This window comes from Siniperca chuatsi, linkage group LG13, assembly GCF_020085105.1.
Source record: "Siniperca chuatsi isolate FFG_IHB_CAS linkage group LG13, ASM2008510v1, whole genome shotgun sequence".
NCBI lineage: Eukaryota > Metazoa > Chordata > Actinopteri > Centrarchiformes > Sinipercidae > Siniperca > Siniperca chuatsi.
The window spans coordinates 3,021,030-3,038,092 of record NC_058054.1 but is presented as its reverse complement, the minus strand read 5'-3'; the positions used below and the strand labels follow the sequence as shown (position 1 = coordinate 3,038,092).

General features: G+C 39.4%; 1 protein-coding gene across 3 annotated transcripts in view; it reads left to right on the top strand.

Moving 5' to 3' along the window:
- efr3a (EFR3 homolog A (S. cerevisiae)) overlaps positions 1-17,063 on the top strand; it is a 134,240-nt gene that overhangs the window by 26,905 nt on the left and 90,272 nt on the right. The window lies entirely within an intron of this gene.

Genomic DNA, 17,063 nt, shown 5'->3' with positions numbered 1-17,063 from the left:
CCTCCATCGATAAAAGGCTTAGACAGGTAATTGTGTCTCGGCTCCCTCCCCCTGTGGACGCCCACCAGCTTCAGTTTTATCAGCTCCCCTTTTTCTGTGCTCCACCCCTGAGACGGAGGCTGGTTTGGGGATGGTGACGATGGTGAGCGATACACTTTTATTTCTCTTCCTGGGTTAGGGGATGGCTGACTTTCAGGATCTTCGTGAAACGTCTCACTTAAGAAAAATAAAAAATAAAGTATTGTTTTATAGTTCTTGGATGAGGTGTTGTCTGTAGATTCAGGGTTTGTTTAGGACATCAAATTGATGATCGACGTCCTCGTCTTCAGCCTCCTCAGAGATTCATTGTCTGAAGGTGGAGGGGAGGATGGAGGCTGAACGGAGGAGGGAGAACAGACTGAATATTGGGCTCATTTGTCACCTTCTAGCCTAACCAGACTCCTTTCTCACCGACTTCCTCCCCTCCATACATCCATCCTTTCCTGCTTCCCTTCCTCCCTTTTCTGACACCCTATGGGTCTTTCTTACCTTGCTTTGAATCTTCCTTCTCCTTTTTCTCTCCTCTCTTGTACCATCTTATTTCTTTCCCCCTTGCTTTAGTCTTACTTTTTCCTTTCCTCCATCACTTTCTTCTCTACGTCTCTACCTCCTACGCTTCATTTGTCCCCATCTTCCCTACCATCTCTCCATTAATGTCCTTCCTTTTTTGTTCTTTTCATCCATCCTTCCTCCCATCCTCCACTCTTAATTTCCTCCTCCGTCTTTCCTTCCTCCATCCCCTTTTCTACCTTTTGATCCCCATTCTCATTTCCTATCTTCCATCTTTTTCTCCTTTTTAATTTCCCTCTCTACCTCCAGGCCTCCTATCTTCACTCCCTTCCTTCTTTCCTCCTTACTCTTTCTCGCCATCCACCTCTCCTCTTCCTCCTTCCTTCTGTGGTTGATTTCTCTCTGGAGGTGGCTGTAATTTGCTCCTAGATGGATAGGCCGGCGCTGCAATCATCCCCCTCCCCGCTGCTTTTGATGGCTCTCCCGGCTCAGCTGCTGGAGTCATTCTTCGAGCCTCTCGGTGTTAGCTACCCCTCGGTGGCAGACTGATGAAACAGCCGGCCGGAGGGGAGGGAGCTTCTGTTTTAATGTGTTTCTAAAGGCCCAAATGTCACTGGATATACTCTCAGGGTCCACATTATAAGCTAGATCTCACTGGTACTAAGTGGGACCCCTGATGGCCTCTAGTGCAGCCTGAATACTGGGGGGCATGGACTCAACAAGTTGCTGGTCCCTGCTGAGTTGTCGTCTTGCAGTTCCTGCAGATTCTTTGGAAATGCACCGCTTGGTTTTGCCTTGCCCTCAACAGTCAAGACCTTGTTGGTGTAGTAATCCTTTGGCGTTTTTGGCCAAAGGATTACTGCTGACTGTTTATTGAATCAGAATCAAACTTATTGGCCAAGTGTGTTGATAAATACAAAGGAATATGACTCCACATTTCAGTAGCTCTAAACATACATACGCAAATTGCCAAAAAGAAGTATATAATACAGACATAATGACAATATTGCACCATTCTACAGTGGTGGAGAAAATCCCAGGGGGGTGGTTCATTGGGAGACTCTTGAACCACAAATTAGGGCTCCAGGAAACATACAGTATCATGTTCATTAGGTTAGATGTTACATCTCGTAGTTTGTAATTTTGTCGAGCAGTGACTGAACCTCTTGATTCCCAACCAAGAAAAGTATCTTCCAACCAGCAGTAAGTGAGCACTCGATTGTGACAAAGATGGCCACCCCACCGATGTTAGGAGAACTTCTTCACCACCTCACTCTACATTAGGTTACGTGATTGTTGTATAATTATCTCCTCTTGCCAAAACAGGCTGCTAGAGTGTGATAGTTTCTACTTACAGTGAGTTTAACTCTTTTAAATTTCAATCTGCTGCTTGATAGACCCTTTTCAGAAAGCTGCACAACACAACAGGTGTATGCTGTTAGGACTCATTAGTTGAGCTGCAGGGCTGCAGCAGGTAGCTCAAAGCATATCGCCAACATATAAAATATAAGAGGAAGTTTTTCCTTGCCACTGTCGCCAAGTGCTTGCTCATGGTGGGAATTGTTGGGTCTCTGTAAATAATATAAATAGTACGGTCTAGACCTGCTCTATAGGAAAAGTCCAATGAGATAACTTCTGTTTTGGATTGGCACTATATAAATAAAATGGAATTGAAATTAACCCCATCCCTAAGAGGTGATACTATAATCCCCTCTTACTTCTGACAGACAACAGTCATAATTCACACACCACTAGAAAGTAAATGTGAACATTGGTCATATAACGTATTTGAACAAACATTTATTCAGTGAGGACAGTCTCTGTTCTGCATAGCAATATGCATCAAAAGGAACAGTAAATCATTCACACACAGAACATAACAGACCTTTGCCTAATTAAACATAATTAAACTTTACTCAGAGCAGTTCTTTGAAGCCATTTTGGGAACAACGCTACAGAGAACATTTGTTAAAATTGTTGGTTAAAATCTGTGTACTTGGAAATTTTAGCTGTGGTTCAACATTCATTAGTTGTTTTTAGTAGTATCCAGAGTTAAACATGTTGGTACATCCACATATCACAATGAATGAGGAAGGAGTTCCAAGGCTATCCAAAAGCAAAAACCCTGAAAACCACTTATCCCTTTGTTTTAAAGAATAAATAAATCACTCAACAACTCCAATATGTTTGTGGCCCTTGTCAGGCAGTAACATGCATGAAGAACTAGATTTCAAAAATATTGAAAACCAGTGTCCATGAACTCCTTTCCTTCAGCTCAAACTTGAAACCTTCAACTAAAATAGTTGCATTTTCTGTCATTCCTTTCTTTGAATTTCTAGGATTTCACATAATCTTTAGAAGAACATTAGTCTGTGTGCCGTTATTTGAATTCATTGTCCTCTCTGTGGTAGTGTTGAATGAACACGATGGTTAAAAGAAACAATTCTTTTGTCTGTTTGCTGTGACGAGATTTCAGATGTGCATCAACATCTCATACTTTCCCACCTGGGTGTTCCAGAGAGCTTGAGTTTCCTGTGACACCCGCCTCCTCCTTCTCTTTCTCCGTCTCGGAAATGTGAACCCTGGGATTTCATCTGACTCAGTTTCGATTTCCTCCCTTTGTCTACCCTACATGCATATTTAAATGAGAAATACTGAGCTTCCACCGCCTCAGCAACAAATCCACTATCTACAGTTGAATCATAATTCAATTTGAACATAACACATTCATCACAAGGTGCAGAGAGTTTTGTGGTTGCTAGTGAAATGTTTATAAGGCAGTACCACAGGGAAGGTCAATGTGCTCAAGACGATACTATCTGATGCCCTCTAAGCCATCTGATATCGCTCTACTGTGTGAATAATGGGAAATGTCAGTGAATAATCTCTGAGGCTCAAAGTGAAACACATGTATTTTTTTCCTCAGAATAAGAGGCTCGACAAAATCTACAGTACTCACACAATATGTTAGCCAACACAAAAGTAAGAAAATAGTTTTGTGTGTGTGAGGGAAGAATCAGATATAATTGTGAACTTATGATTCAGATTTGATGATGCGTGTTTATGTTTACCCAAATTGGATATAGGTCAATTCAAGTTTATTTCCAGACACCAGGATTATTCTGTACATTGTCATAAAGACTTTAAAGGCCCACAACAAAGAGAAACTCTTAAACAGAGGGAAAATTAAAGATTTACTGTAGAAAGAGATTTTCCCCTCCCTGGAAGACCAGTTGTGCAAAAGGACAAATTTATTTATATAGCTTTTATAGGACATTTGATGTATAGAGGCATTTTATTGTGCTTTTATATAAACCATTAACAACAATGAGTAGGACATACAACACAAAACATCAAAATACTAATTAACAATCTAATAGTAATGATTCTACAAAAGAAATGAAAGAAATATAGAAACAAATACAGTGTTGGTCAAGATGTGGAAGCTGGTTAAATAAGGTGAATTGTTACGGTTCAGTCAAGGGCAGTGAGAGAAACACTTTTTAAACCTGGATTTAAAGGCAGTCAAAGACAAGTCTTACAACTTCCGGAAGTTTGGTGCGTAGTAACTAAATGTGACTGAAACAATGTCTAACATTAAATTGAAGACAAAAGGCAATTATTCAGCCAAGAAGTCCTACAAAGTCAAAATATGTTGTTTGCAATTGCCTTCTAAAATGACCCATCTGAGTTTTCTGATCTGCAATTTCTAGCTTAGGTTCTGGTTAGGTTTAGGCAACTAAAACTACTTGATTATGGTTTGGGAAGGACTGTGGTCATGGTTAAATAAAACACAAAATTGACTTTTGGTAGGAAATGCGATACACATTGCATCTTCATTCACCAACCTTCTCCTTTAGAGGTTTTGCGGCGCTATAACGACGTCACAGTTTCAGCCTTTGCTTCTGAGAGAGTCATAATTGGCACATCCAGAAGGATCCTTGTCAATTACGCGTACACATATGTTGGTTTGGGCATTTGAACAATTTAGCTGAAGGATTTAAATATGTCCAGTACTAACATCTACATCAAAAACAAAGAAATGGGACCAATGACATAAACTGGACTTATTCCAGTAGAATATAAGGAAGTTTAAAGCTAACAAATGCCAAATCTGTGTGGAGGACTGTGTTGTATTCCTGACAGGTGGCTGATACAGTGTGTTCCATCCCCGAGGCATCTTTATCAAACACACACCAATAAAGCACACATACAAAACAGTCCATGGTCTAGAAGATGCTTTATCAAACCCTGACATCACACACATGTGTACATAACACATGAGTTTCATGGGGGTCGAGTCCTTGAGGAGACTGATCCCAGAGCGTCCTTGACCCCGCCCGTTGTTGATCACCTGGATAACAGGCAGCTGCTTTATGCCTAAAGTATAAATGTAACGCAGCCTGGCTTGTGTAAATTGGATTAGATGATTTGATGGAAGCAGATGTTTCAAGGAGATTTTGAATTCACCTTCAAACAGGGTCAATAAATGTTCAGATAATGTTTGGTCCGAGTTACGACTTGTTTTGGTTTGTTTTGCTGTGAGAACCAACTGCGTTCATTTTAAACTAGTGTTACTGCAAAGGAGCATACAATGTCGGTCAACCTTCTGTTGCTTAATATCAGATACAAAAGAGACCTTGAAGAGTTTTTTTTTTTTTTTTTTTTTTTTTGTTGTTGTTGTTTCCTTCTTGAGAAATCTTGTGTCCGGTCAGATAATCCTGCTGACAGACTGCTGAACCCAGCCAGAACTCCAGGCCACAGAGAGAGAACAAAAACTGATTTTTAAGCAGTATAAATTTAGATATCCGTCTGGCTGGGACCGAAGCAGAGCGACGGGGAGGCTGTAAATTTATGGGTCATCATCTGTTTTTTTGCATGCGCCCTTCAAGGTTCAAAAGCAGGACGTGGTAATGCAAGTCAATGAGCCCACCAGCCATTCAGAGCCATGATTTTCAAAGCAAGCAGACACTTTGGCCATTTGCAAAACGCATAAATAACTAGCTTTTTTTGTGAATTTAACAGATATTCATGTATAAAGGTGTAAATGTTACAGACAGACACAGCCATGGATCATTATGAGAAGGCTCTCTGTGTTTGTCAGCCATCACTTTGATAGTTTCAGGTGTTTGAAGTTTGACTTTCTTTTATAACTCTAGAGTCATCCTTCATATTTACTACTCCTCTGTGTCTGACAGTTACAGTGGCCATTTCTGAGATAAAAGTGGAACGTGGGATCATTTTTTAATCTGAAGTTGGTCTTTTTGTAGCCTGAGTCCTGTGTGAGTTTAGTCTGGGAACTTCAGACTGGGTCAGATTTATTTGTAAAGGCTGAACATCATATACAGCCTTTCAGTGGGCTTTGTTTTGGCTTGTTTTGGCTCACAGATGAGAAAATCCTAAAAGCATTATTGCACCAGGTAAACTAAGTAAGTGTCACTCTCAGCTTAATAGCTTAATAATGGTACTGAAATAATGACCAGTATAGAGCTGAAATGATTGGTCAGTTAATCGATTAGCCAATTAACTTTTGATAATCAATTACTTGTTTAAGTCGTTTTTGAAGCCAAACTGCTGAATATGTCCTTATTGTTCCAGCTTCTTAATTGTGATGATTTGCTGCTTTTTCTGTTTTATATCATTTGAAGCTGAAAATCTTTGGGTTTTGTTCAGTTGGTTGAACAAAACGAGACAATTGTAGACGTCACCTCAGACTCTGAAACAGACATGAACATTTTCTTTTTTTTTTTTTTTTTTTTTTACTGTTTTCTGATAGTTTAACTGTTGGGAGTATAAAATATCAGTGGAGAAGATAATCAGATTCATTTATTAATCAAATTTTAAATTATCGTTAGTTGCAGCCCTAGCACAGTAATACAATGTACAATGGTAGTGCAAGTCTAGTAGATTATGTCATGTATATTGTATATTATAATTGGACTTCCATGATTGCTGTTCTTCATTTTACTTTCAGCACCACCTTGCTTCATATTTACACAGATTTACATATTCGTCCTTAAGGTGTGTTCAGATTGAACACGAAGCAATTTTCCTGTTGCTTTATCCGTGCAAATTTGACCACTAGACTGTTTTATGCTTGGCTGACTTTTACAGATAAAAGTGCAAACAGACTTAGTGAATAAATTATGTCATACATTAAGAATGTGACTTCACTGGACGCTTGACATTTAAGAGGCGAAAACATCCGATCTGTGTGGAGCGACGAGGAGGCTGTAACCTTCCTCACAGTAATACATGAAACTAACACACGTTACATTTCATCATGTTTTCCACATGGTTTCCCATCGTTTGAGCTTCGACTGGAGCTCTTTTAATAACGTCATCTTGTTTTTTTCTCAGCTTTGGTTTTAATGCTGTGTTCATGGTCATAATGAAAGACATGGAAGAATGTTGTGATATTTTTATTGTTGCTACAGTGTGGAAGTGTTCACATGTTCAACGTGTCAAAATGGCCACATTTTCCTTCAAAAATCTGAAACGGGAACATCTTCTGCCACAGTCTGCTGCCCATCACCACCCTTCAGGCCTCGCTCACAGCTCATTTACATCAAACTTCTATCTTGTGACTTCACGGACTTGACCTTATTTATTAATGTTTCTCATCACCAAGGACGACGTCGCATCAGTGAGCAGTGTCACCCCACAGGGACATGTTAACAATCTGCACACTCGTCTCCAACCCCGAAAACTTGCGCTGAACAAGGGCGCTGTGAGAATGATGTTGTCAGGTGACAGACTGACAGCGTGGAGTGCGAACGCTGTTATGGCTTTCATCTGCCTGTCAAAGGCCAGGGAATTAATCAGGAGGGCTGAGGGCACTCTTTAATCTTCTAGATTACGCGCCTCACAGACGGTTTAGGTGTAGATTAAAGTACACAGAGCTACCGGAGGTGAGATTTACTGTGGCGGGGTGTGTGTGGGTGTTTGTGTGGATACTTGGGGCTGAAAGAAAAGATGGACGTAGTTTCGGAGACAGAAATTATAACCATCAACTATCAGCATCAAGGCTGACTTCATGTAAATTCCCCAAATGAAGTTGAATTATCCATAGAAATACAATAATTTTTTTCTTTCATTAAAGCTAGCTTTAAAGAGCTTTTCAGTCAGTGGGGGTGTTACTCTTAATGGATTAATGTGACCTCAGGGAAAGTTAGAGAAGGAAAAAAGCTATTTGAGACACTGTAACTCAAATCAATAAGAGCAGGACAGTTTCTTCAAGAAGTAGATGCAGTGATGTGGATTTGCTTTGAATTGGCTTTGCAGAACTTATCCTGAAAAAAAGATTAACCTTAAACCTTAAGTGTTCACAGCAGCCGATGGAAAAAGTACGTTAGTGTTAGTATGAAAACATGTCTGACCTTCAGGCTACAAAAAGAACATTAACAGGAGTTACATTGCTACATTACATACATTAGTTTAATAATTTCTTTTCCATCTTTAATCGCAGCAGCTTCCCTGAGTTTACATGCACATAAGAAATTGGTTTACTGGAAGAAATCAGAATAGGGCAGGAACAAGTTTACTGCACGTGTGGTTACTGTAAAACCTTTTACACGGATCTGACCCGATCATTACATGTCAGTGAGAAGACACGTTCTGTAATACAGAGAGTGCACAAGTTTTGCTTTGCAACATACTCTTTAGCAGTGAAAAACAACTTTGGTTGCTCTTCAGATTCATCCTTTTTATATAAGGATGCACCAATATCAGTAACTATGTTTTATGTTTCTAAGTTCACCTGTACAAATAGCTTTAGAAGCATATACGTGCCCAAGGAATCTCTTGGTAGGTTTCTTTTTGTGTGCTCATGAGATGATGAAGGAAACCAGGTTTCTTGTTTACATGATATTAATAGAGATCCGGTTACTACAGAAAGCCGACAGTGACCAGGTCACTTACTATAAGCACATATAAACACACTGCATGTCATGGTGAGATTATAGCAAATATCATTTTTATTTGTTTCTTTGAGCTCACTATCAGTGATTATCGAATGCGTGAAGTCACAGAAACTTGGAGGCTTTTCTGGTTCCAGGTTTTGTCTTCATCTGTCTGTTGGATCACGTTTTCCTCTGAACACAGAGGCCGGTAACCCGAGCCGCTGCTGACAGGCCCATTTTAGACCCAGCGGCTTCTCCTCTTCTCTGTCAGAATGAGGGGTAATCCCAGGCGATGATAGACTCGCAACTCGAGCAGACGTCCCATTGGCTGAACTTGATGTCCATTAAAGAGATGATGTTTCTAAAGAACCTGTAGCAGGAAGAATCCGGAGAGCGGTGAAGCTGGCGATGTTGTTGTTGAGTCCTGTGGTTGGTCTTACCTGGTCTGGTGTAGTGGAAACTCACTCGTGGTGGATTTACTTTGTTCTGAAGAACCAGTCGTACCCTTTTGACTTGAAGACTCCATGTCTGACCGCTGAAGCTGTGACCTGTGAAAACCACAGTTTGGATAAAATTGGAAGTTACTCCAGTCATGCCGTCTTTCTGCGTCTACCTGAGACGGGGGGTCCTGAGGAGGTACAGACAGGTGCCTCGGACCGAGGCTGATGGAACCTTCAACTACAGCCGAGCGTCAAACAGGCGAGGCCTGCTGAACCCTGGTAGGTCGGATGCCAAACCCTCAGTCAGATCACATTCACAGCTTTATTTGAGCTGTATTGAGCAGTTTTCAAATTAGTATGCAGTTTATTTTGTGTAGCGCCTTTTTAAGCAGAGAGGACATTCAAAATGCTTTACATATGGCAAAGAAAAATATATTAAAACAACATTTTAAATGAATTAAAATGGAATAAAATACAGACAAAGAAGATGAGCTACAACACTAACTGTCCTGTTTCAGTGAAGTTACAGCTCATTTAAAAGTATAATTATGAATCTGGTAAGTTGCTTATCAAACTGTAACACACAAATGTATTCAAGTAGTCATTTCGAAATGCGTATTTAGGGTTTTAGCTCATCTTGCTACATCAGGACGACAGTATGTTTTCAGTCCCAGAAACACAGCTTTAAAGTACTTTCCTTTTTGTCTCTGCAAATTTTGACATTACATTCGCCTCTTTTGGAATCTTATGTCGGCATCAAGTAAAAATCAACCTTTCGACGAGTTGACTAACCATAACCAAACGCATGTCCAACCCTCTGTAGGGCTGGGTATCAAACCTCAATACCTTTTAAGAACCAACCACAATATGTCGGTTGCACCAAATATTGAAACCCGTCAGTGGCAGAGAATGCTTCATCAGATTTGTATTCCTTTTTAGTTATTTACTGATCAGATATTTACTGATTACATTTTATTTAGAAAAAGATTTTTTTTTTTTTATGGCTGCTTTGTGTTGCGTCAAAGTCATACACATGTCTACAAGAGTTTGTTTGTGTTAAATAGAAAGTGGTGTTTTGTTAAAGAACACGTTTCATAATAGAAAATAAACATGTTCTTTAACAAAAGAGGTATTGTAGGGTTGGGTATTGAACCTCAGGAAATCTTTCCACAACACCAAACATCGAAAACTGCATAAAAATGTCTAGTCAGATACGTAAAGGTTTGGCAAACACAAAACTGGCACGATATTGTATGATTTTTTGAAACACTACATTTATATTAAAACAGTTTTGGAAACATTTGGTAACGAATGTGAATATATATTTAGGCACTGATTTCACCAAACTGTCTTCGGTTTCATTTTGATTCTGTATGTATATAGATTTTCAACATTTGCTGTTCAGCATTCAGTTTTTATGTGGCCATTTCATCGTTGTTGACTGTGAAGAGGTCCTGGAGGAACTGGTCACCAATAAATGACTCCTTTTCCAAGATTGTTCTACAATGTATCTCAAATTTAGCCTTCAAAGACAACACATACACAGTACTGATGTTGGCCAATAGTAATATTAATAACATTTAATAATTTAATAATAAAGAATTAATATAAACTATCCAGAAAACTTGTACAAGAATTACACAAACTGTACATTTTATGTTCAGTTTGCACCACACAACCGTCGCTCCTGCCTTCAGTTTCAGGGTGCGTCGCTTGGTTTCTCAGTATTTTTCCACTCAATCTATTTAATCAGTGTTTTGTGTGTTCGGTGGCCATCCAGGTCTCCTCTGTGGGAATCGATAAAAACTAAAGATTATGTTAGTACTCTGCTCAGGTGCAGGTAGGGGGAGAGCAGCAGTCTGCTCCATGATGAAAAATCTCTACCCAACATGCAACTCTGATGAAAACACATGTTAACAAAATGTGAAGATCCACTGACGATAGAAAAGCTTTATATAGATTTAAGCATTTAGTAAAACACGTTGCTCATATTGTCTTAAATATCTGTGAATCTCCTGTTGTGGTACATATTTGTAATGATATCTCAGTACCCGTGACAGCGGGTGGTTGTGTAAGCGTTTACATTGTATTAATTTATCTCTGCCTTTGTGTTACGTCGCAGCAGGATGATGGATTTGATCCTCTGTAATGGCCTCTTCTCAGCCAGCTGAGTTAGCTGTGTTCGGGTGTAATTTATCAGTCCGTGTGACCACCAAAATCTCTGGATCTGAGGCCCTCTCTGCGCTGTGATTATGCAGCCTTCTCTGCAGATCTATAGCTGGACGCTCAAATTGATGCATCACCTCTATTACAGTATTGAAGCCATGATGCGCTTAGCCCGAATGGGTTTTAATGTAATTTGGAGCTGCTGTCATTCATTTTCTGCCACTGCTGCCTCTCCACGAACAAACAAGTTAACCGGGGGTGAAAGCAGTCAGCTTGTGAGTGCAGGAAATATATTTGTTTGACACGTTTTCTTCTGCCAAAGCATTATAAAATGCTCAGGAATATCTTTCCAGGACTAGGGCGGCAACTGATGTTTGTTGTCTGTATCAATTTATCAGATAATGATGTTAATTCTGTGTCATAAAATGCGATAACGCCAATCAGAAGTTCCCACAGGCGAAGGTAACATCTTCAAATTAGCTTGTTTTATTCAACCAACGTCCAAAATCAAATTTACAATGATAAAAAAACTGAAAAAAGCAGCAAATCCTCACATCTAAAAAGCTGAGACCAGTGAAAGTTTACAGTAGCTATTTTGATAAATCATTTAAATCATTTGTAAAGCAAAAATGCCAGTCAATTAATTTTCTGACAGTTAACTATTCGATAAATGATCACTAAACAGGACACATCTGTTTTGAGGGTCTGCAGGTCCTTCAAAATCTGTCTGAAGTTCAATTTTACAAATGTTTGTGTTAAAAGTAATGAAAATATATTAAATTAGAAATCATGGGGTATTTATTTCAATGTATTATCATTTCTTTCTTTTTTCAGAATTAGCATCAAGAAGCCCTTTCATATTACACATACTCATTTGATCCATTGTTAATGTAAAAATATTGTCAGTGCAGCTTTAATTTCTTTGTTGAGCGTGTAAATGTATTCTTGACCATGGAAACATTTGTTGGGGAAGAAAATTCTTCAGTCAAGGTCCACTTTCTAGCTGTTATCCGGAGCTTTCAACCACATCTCAGTCTCTCATCCGCTGAAGAAGACTGTCTGACAACTGCTGCTGCTGAAAGCCCTGGAAAAAGCTACTAAGTGGACATTGACAATTTTTTATTTGTCAAACTACCATTAACACTTTCAAGCTAGCTTCTCCCTCTTGGCAATTGTACACGCTGAATGAACCAGTGTGATCGGTTCTTACAATGGTTAGCAACAGTATAATTAAGTTCAGCATGTCTGATAAAACCTTTATTTTCACAGATCCTAAACTACAAGTAGTTTCTATTACATTTAGGTTTCTGATATATGGAATTAAACCTGTTATCTTTTGGTTACCAGAATGTTTTCCTTGGTACCATGTGGAAGCAGAATTCCCCTCCAGGCATCAAGCGGTATTATATCATAATTGCACACACATTCTCTCAGTCAGACACTTACACCAAAGGAATCAGAGGCAGAATAATGAGGATGGAAATAAAAAGCTGTCATCATCACCTCCGTCTCTGCAGCTCTGTCCTCGAGCTGATCCTTCTGCTGTCCCTGAACGCCCCACGCAGGTGTTTTCATTGCATCTTCAACGTCTACATACACACATGCTGTTACTGTGCAAAAGCCCAGCGTGTGTGTGTGTGTGTGTGTGTGTGTGTGTATCCATCTATGCATCATCACCTTTTCAAGTGTGACGGTTGTCGTAAATTACCAGGTCAGGCTTCCATAATGTGCTGGAGTGGGGAAAAGGCACTACAAGGCACCTTGAATAAGATATTTTAAACCCAGTGGTGTTTTTCTTTATTTCTTTTACTGCACACTGTGTTTACCCCTGTCTTTTTTTCTCTGAAGCATCCAGCAACTTATATAGTGACTTTGGACTGATTCCCAAAGCAATTAGCAACAAGCTGATTCACTTCTTGCTGATAAACACTCTTTGCTTTCCAGATTTTCCTTAATTGCTTGCCAGAATCCACTTCCTGTCACTGTAAGGAAAAATAACTGTCAGAAGCAGGCATTTTGAGCCAATGTGAACCGAAAATATTTGATAATGACCTAATAATGACTTGATTATCAATAAATTATCAAAATAATCCCCTTTTTTTGTGACTTTTTTCCTTTCTGCAGCAGTCTGACCAATACTTTGTCAAATATCATGTATGCCTCAAGAATCGGCCAACAATATATCAGCCAATATATATGTCTTAACATGAACACGTAACAAACATTTGAAGGATTTTTTAAAAATTTGGTTATCAAAGAGTTGTAAACAAGATATGTACTGAGCGGGACATTTTACAGTTTCAAAATAAACTTGTCAAATAACTATCAGCGGATGTAAAAAATACATTTTCACAGTCAACTTTATTAAAAATTAAATTGGTGGCAATGACAAATATACACAACAGAGATAAGAAAAATAGACTTTAAATAAAACAAAAATCGAAATTTAAACTACACTCCACTATAATAAATATTAAATGAAGAACTGTGTGGTGTGGGCCTACTTTTGAACATTATGAACATAAAAAAATATATAAAGTTAAATGAGTCTTTCATCAATTAATAATTCTTCTTATGTAATATGTAATGTATTAATTTGTCCTTCATGGACCGGTGCTCTTTTGGCATGTCTGTGCTGCAATTTTATCGGTCAACAGTTGCATTGATATGATCAATCCGTGATAACTTAAAATCAGCCAATAACAGCTACTAGTTATGTTTCAAAAGCATTTTATAACCACGTTGAATCACTTTAAGGCCCAATCATATTAACTGATTAATGGCTTCATTTTGCAAAAGTATAGTCTTTGAAAGGCATCCCTGAAGTTACCTCTCATCATTCTGGCCTGCATTTTAGCTGTTCCAAATTACACAAAGTGGTTTGTGCTGCACTCCTCCAGCTCCGCATAAAATCACCCAGAAGAAGGTCAGTAGACTTTCTCTTGCGTATCTGAAGGCGGTTCCTCAGATCTTCACATTCAGAGCTGAATTCCATTAAACCTGGCTGGTCACACTAATACTCACACGGCAGCTCCCCCGCCGCTCTGTGCCCTAATGTGGCAAGTAATTGCAGGATCCATAATGAACAAAGCTCTGGAAAGGTTGCCTTGGCGACAGGCCGTTGATACGAGTCTTAATGAAGTTGATTAATCTCCAGAGGGAAAATCTCCGAGAAGTAAACTCTGGAGGTGTTAAGGTGACCTAACATCGCCTGCGAGCTCTTTACGTAAGGTGAAGGGTACCCTGGGAACTCTGTAAACTGTCTGAGCAGTGGCTCCTGGGAGATGAAGTCCCCCACCTCCATAAAGTTCATTTTCTGAGTCTGAGGAGGGAAAGGTGACTCTTACAGGTAATGATGGTAGAGGCTGGCCTTGAGATAACCAGGTGGAACTTTGCTTTTGTTTTTGACATGCTGTCTTCACATTTTAAAGGGGAAACATTTACGTGTTTTGTTTTGGTCTGTATTGTCATCAGGTTGGATGACATTCAGCAACATGCAAGTTGATGTTGGCTTTCAGGTCAAGTCAGACAAAAGATTTGTCAGGTAAAAGGAGCGGAAGCCTGCTTCACATGTTATAATATTCAGATGGATGGATGGATGGACGTATTTAAACACTGTAACCATAAAGGTTTGGTCACTGGGGATGTTGAAGCATGAACTTTCAAGGATTAATATATTCTGAAATAACCAAAAATCCTGCACACTGTCGATCACTAAATGACAAGTGACCGATAGCATGCAAGGTTTTTTGGTTCTTTCACTGTCGCAGTTTATGATCCAACACACCTGTCCATAAGACTTTCTGAAGGATTGATATACTGCCTTTTCCAATATGTGGAACATAATGCAAAATGTGTTCCAAAACCTGTGTTGAAAAGAGTACTTCCTTCTAAAACATATCTGTGCTAGCCTGGTTTCCTCTGAATCGCCACCCAGGTCTCCAGTTTGTTCAGACCTTCAACTCGATCTGGTGTTGTCCATTGATGGCTGCTCCCCCGTTGGAAAAACGACCTAAGAGAGCTTTGTAATTAGGATTAAGAATGGGGACATCATCTGTCTTCTTTTTCATAGGTGTCACTAGCTAGCTACCTAGCTACACCCATGAAAAATAGTGAAAGAAAAATGGCGACAAGCGAAAATGAGATGGACACAGTTCTACCAGTTGTTGTAAGTCGACTTAAAGAAATATCGACATGTTTCTTTGACCTACTTGACAAATGTGAAGTTACCTGCTGCTGTGTTCTGCGTCAACTGAAATGATCTTTGGCAGGACAAATTCCTCAGCTCCTGCTGATTGTTCGACATGGGTCGTTATCTTTACAGGCTAGCAGCTTTAAACAGTCGGCATAGTTTTATACCTGACTTGGAAATTTCAGCAGTATATGGCAAAATAACACTAAAATGATCAGAAATTGTAATCCAGTTTGCAGTCATTTTAAGCATTTGGTTCATCTCTCTGGAGGTCGGTAAAGTAGTGCTGTGTTTTTTAACATTGGAATATTCATAACATAGTTTCCTGTAAATATCATGGCACGCATTCTGTTTCTCTCGGTTCAGTGTCTTACCCTTCCTTCGGCCCAGTATATTTCTTTTGAAATGTTTGTGTTGAACTGCATGAAGTTCTGATCTAAAAGGCTTTCCTCATTGATCGTCTGTCTGGAGAAGCAGCAGACCACAACTGAAAGGTCACAGCAGCATTCAGCTCCTCTGACACAAAAGCACTGACATTTCGCTGAAGACACTCTGTTCTGACAGTCATGGTCATTGATCAGGAAGGAGCATTCACAAATCTGAGCACACATGGGGAAGTTTGAGGATTTTTACTGGTTGTAAATGTACATTATGTTCTTGTCATGACAGGTAGATGATATTATTTCCTGATTTTGTAAGTTGCATCAACCCCATCGATTGCATGTTCATCTGTAAGGTTAATATAACATTTGACAGTTGGCATCAGTAAAGTAGTGTTTACTTTGATACCTGCTTAAAGAGCAATTTAACACCTTGTTTTAGCTTGAAAGATCCCTCTTCACATGTTCCAGAAATGCATTAAAATCCAGAGTGTGTGTCTGTTTTAATTACAGCTGTCGAGCTGAGCTTAGCAGTTCATCCTAGAATTTTAAAACAGCTTTTGACACTATCAACTCTTTTGACCGTTGCACATGGTCTTCATCAGCAGATGGAGTTTGCTCAGTAGTCATGGACTTTACTCTGACGACCTCTAGGACTTCTCATCCATGTTGGCTTAAAAGATGGAGCTTGACAGTTCATTCTTGACCTTGGAAACAGTTAACAAAGCAATCACAACTAAAGGTCCACTTACTTGCTTGTTCCTGAGCTTTTGACTTTTTTTCCTTCAACTTTTAGTTCTAGAGGTGCTTATAATAATGGAATTTCTCTACGCCAAACAAGAGTTACATATGTAACCACGGCTCTATGAAATCTACCACTGTCTGTGGTGGTGAAGAAGAAATATAAATCTCCACACTGCTAAGAGTTGATTTCTGTTTTATGTCTTAAAGGGGGGCGTGGCTCAATTTATTTGCCTTGTATTTCGGGGGTGTTGAGTACAAGACAACGTCACGATCACTTTTTGGGGGGTCTTGACAACATTAATTATTGGATTTTATTTGGAAAAGGCAAAGAACTGCCGTTGCAATGAACACTTTAAACTTGGACCAGAATGAATTGATAGTATCGACCTTAAAGGACTAAACTAGTCCAAAACTTGTCTCACCTTGACTTTACAAAAGCACGAGTTTATTCAAATGTCAGTTAAACACACCACAGTCGGACTCGTCTCAGTAGAGACTTCAGTTTCCTGATGGTTGACCGGTCGGCAGCTCTGTAATCGTTCCTACTGTGACTTTAACTCATTCACCCCACACCACAGACCCATGACTCTGATGACTCATCACTTCTTATTGACTCAGAGGCTGCTGCTGGTAATACTAATTCATGTCAGTCAATAGGATATGACCTATCGCAGCCACTTCTTGAATCCAG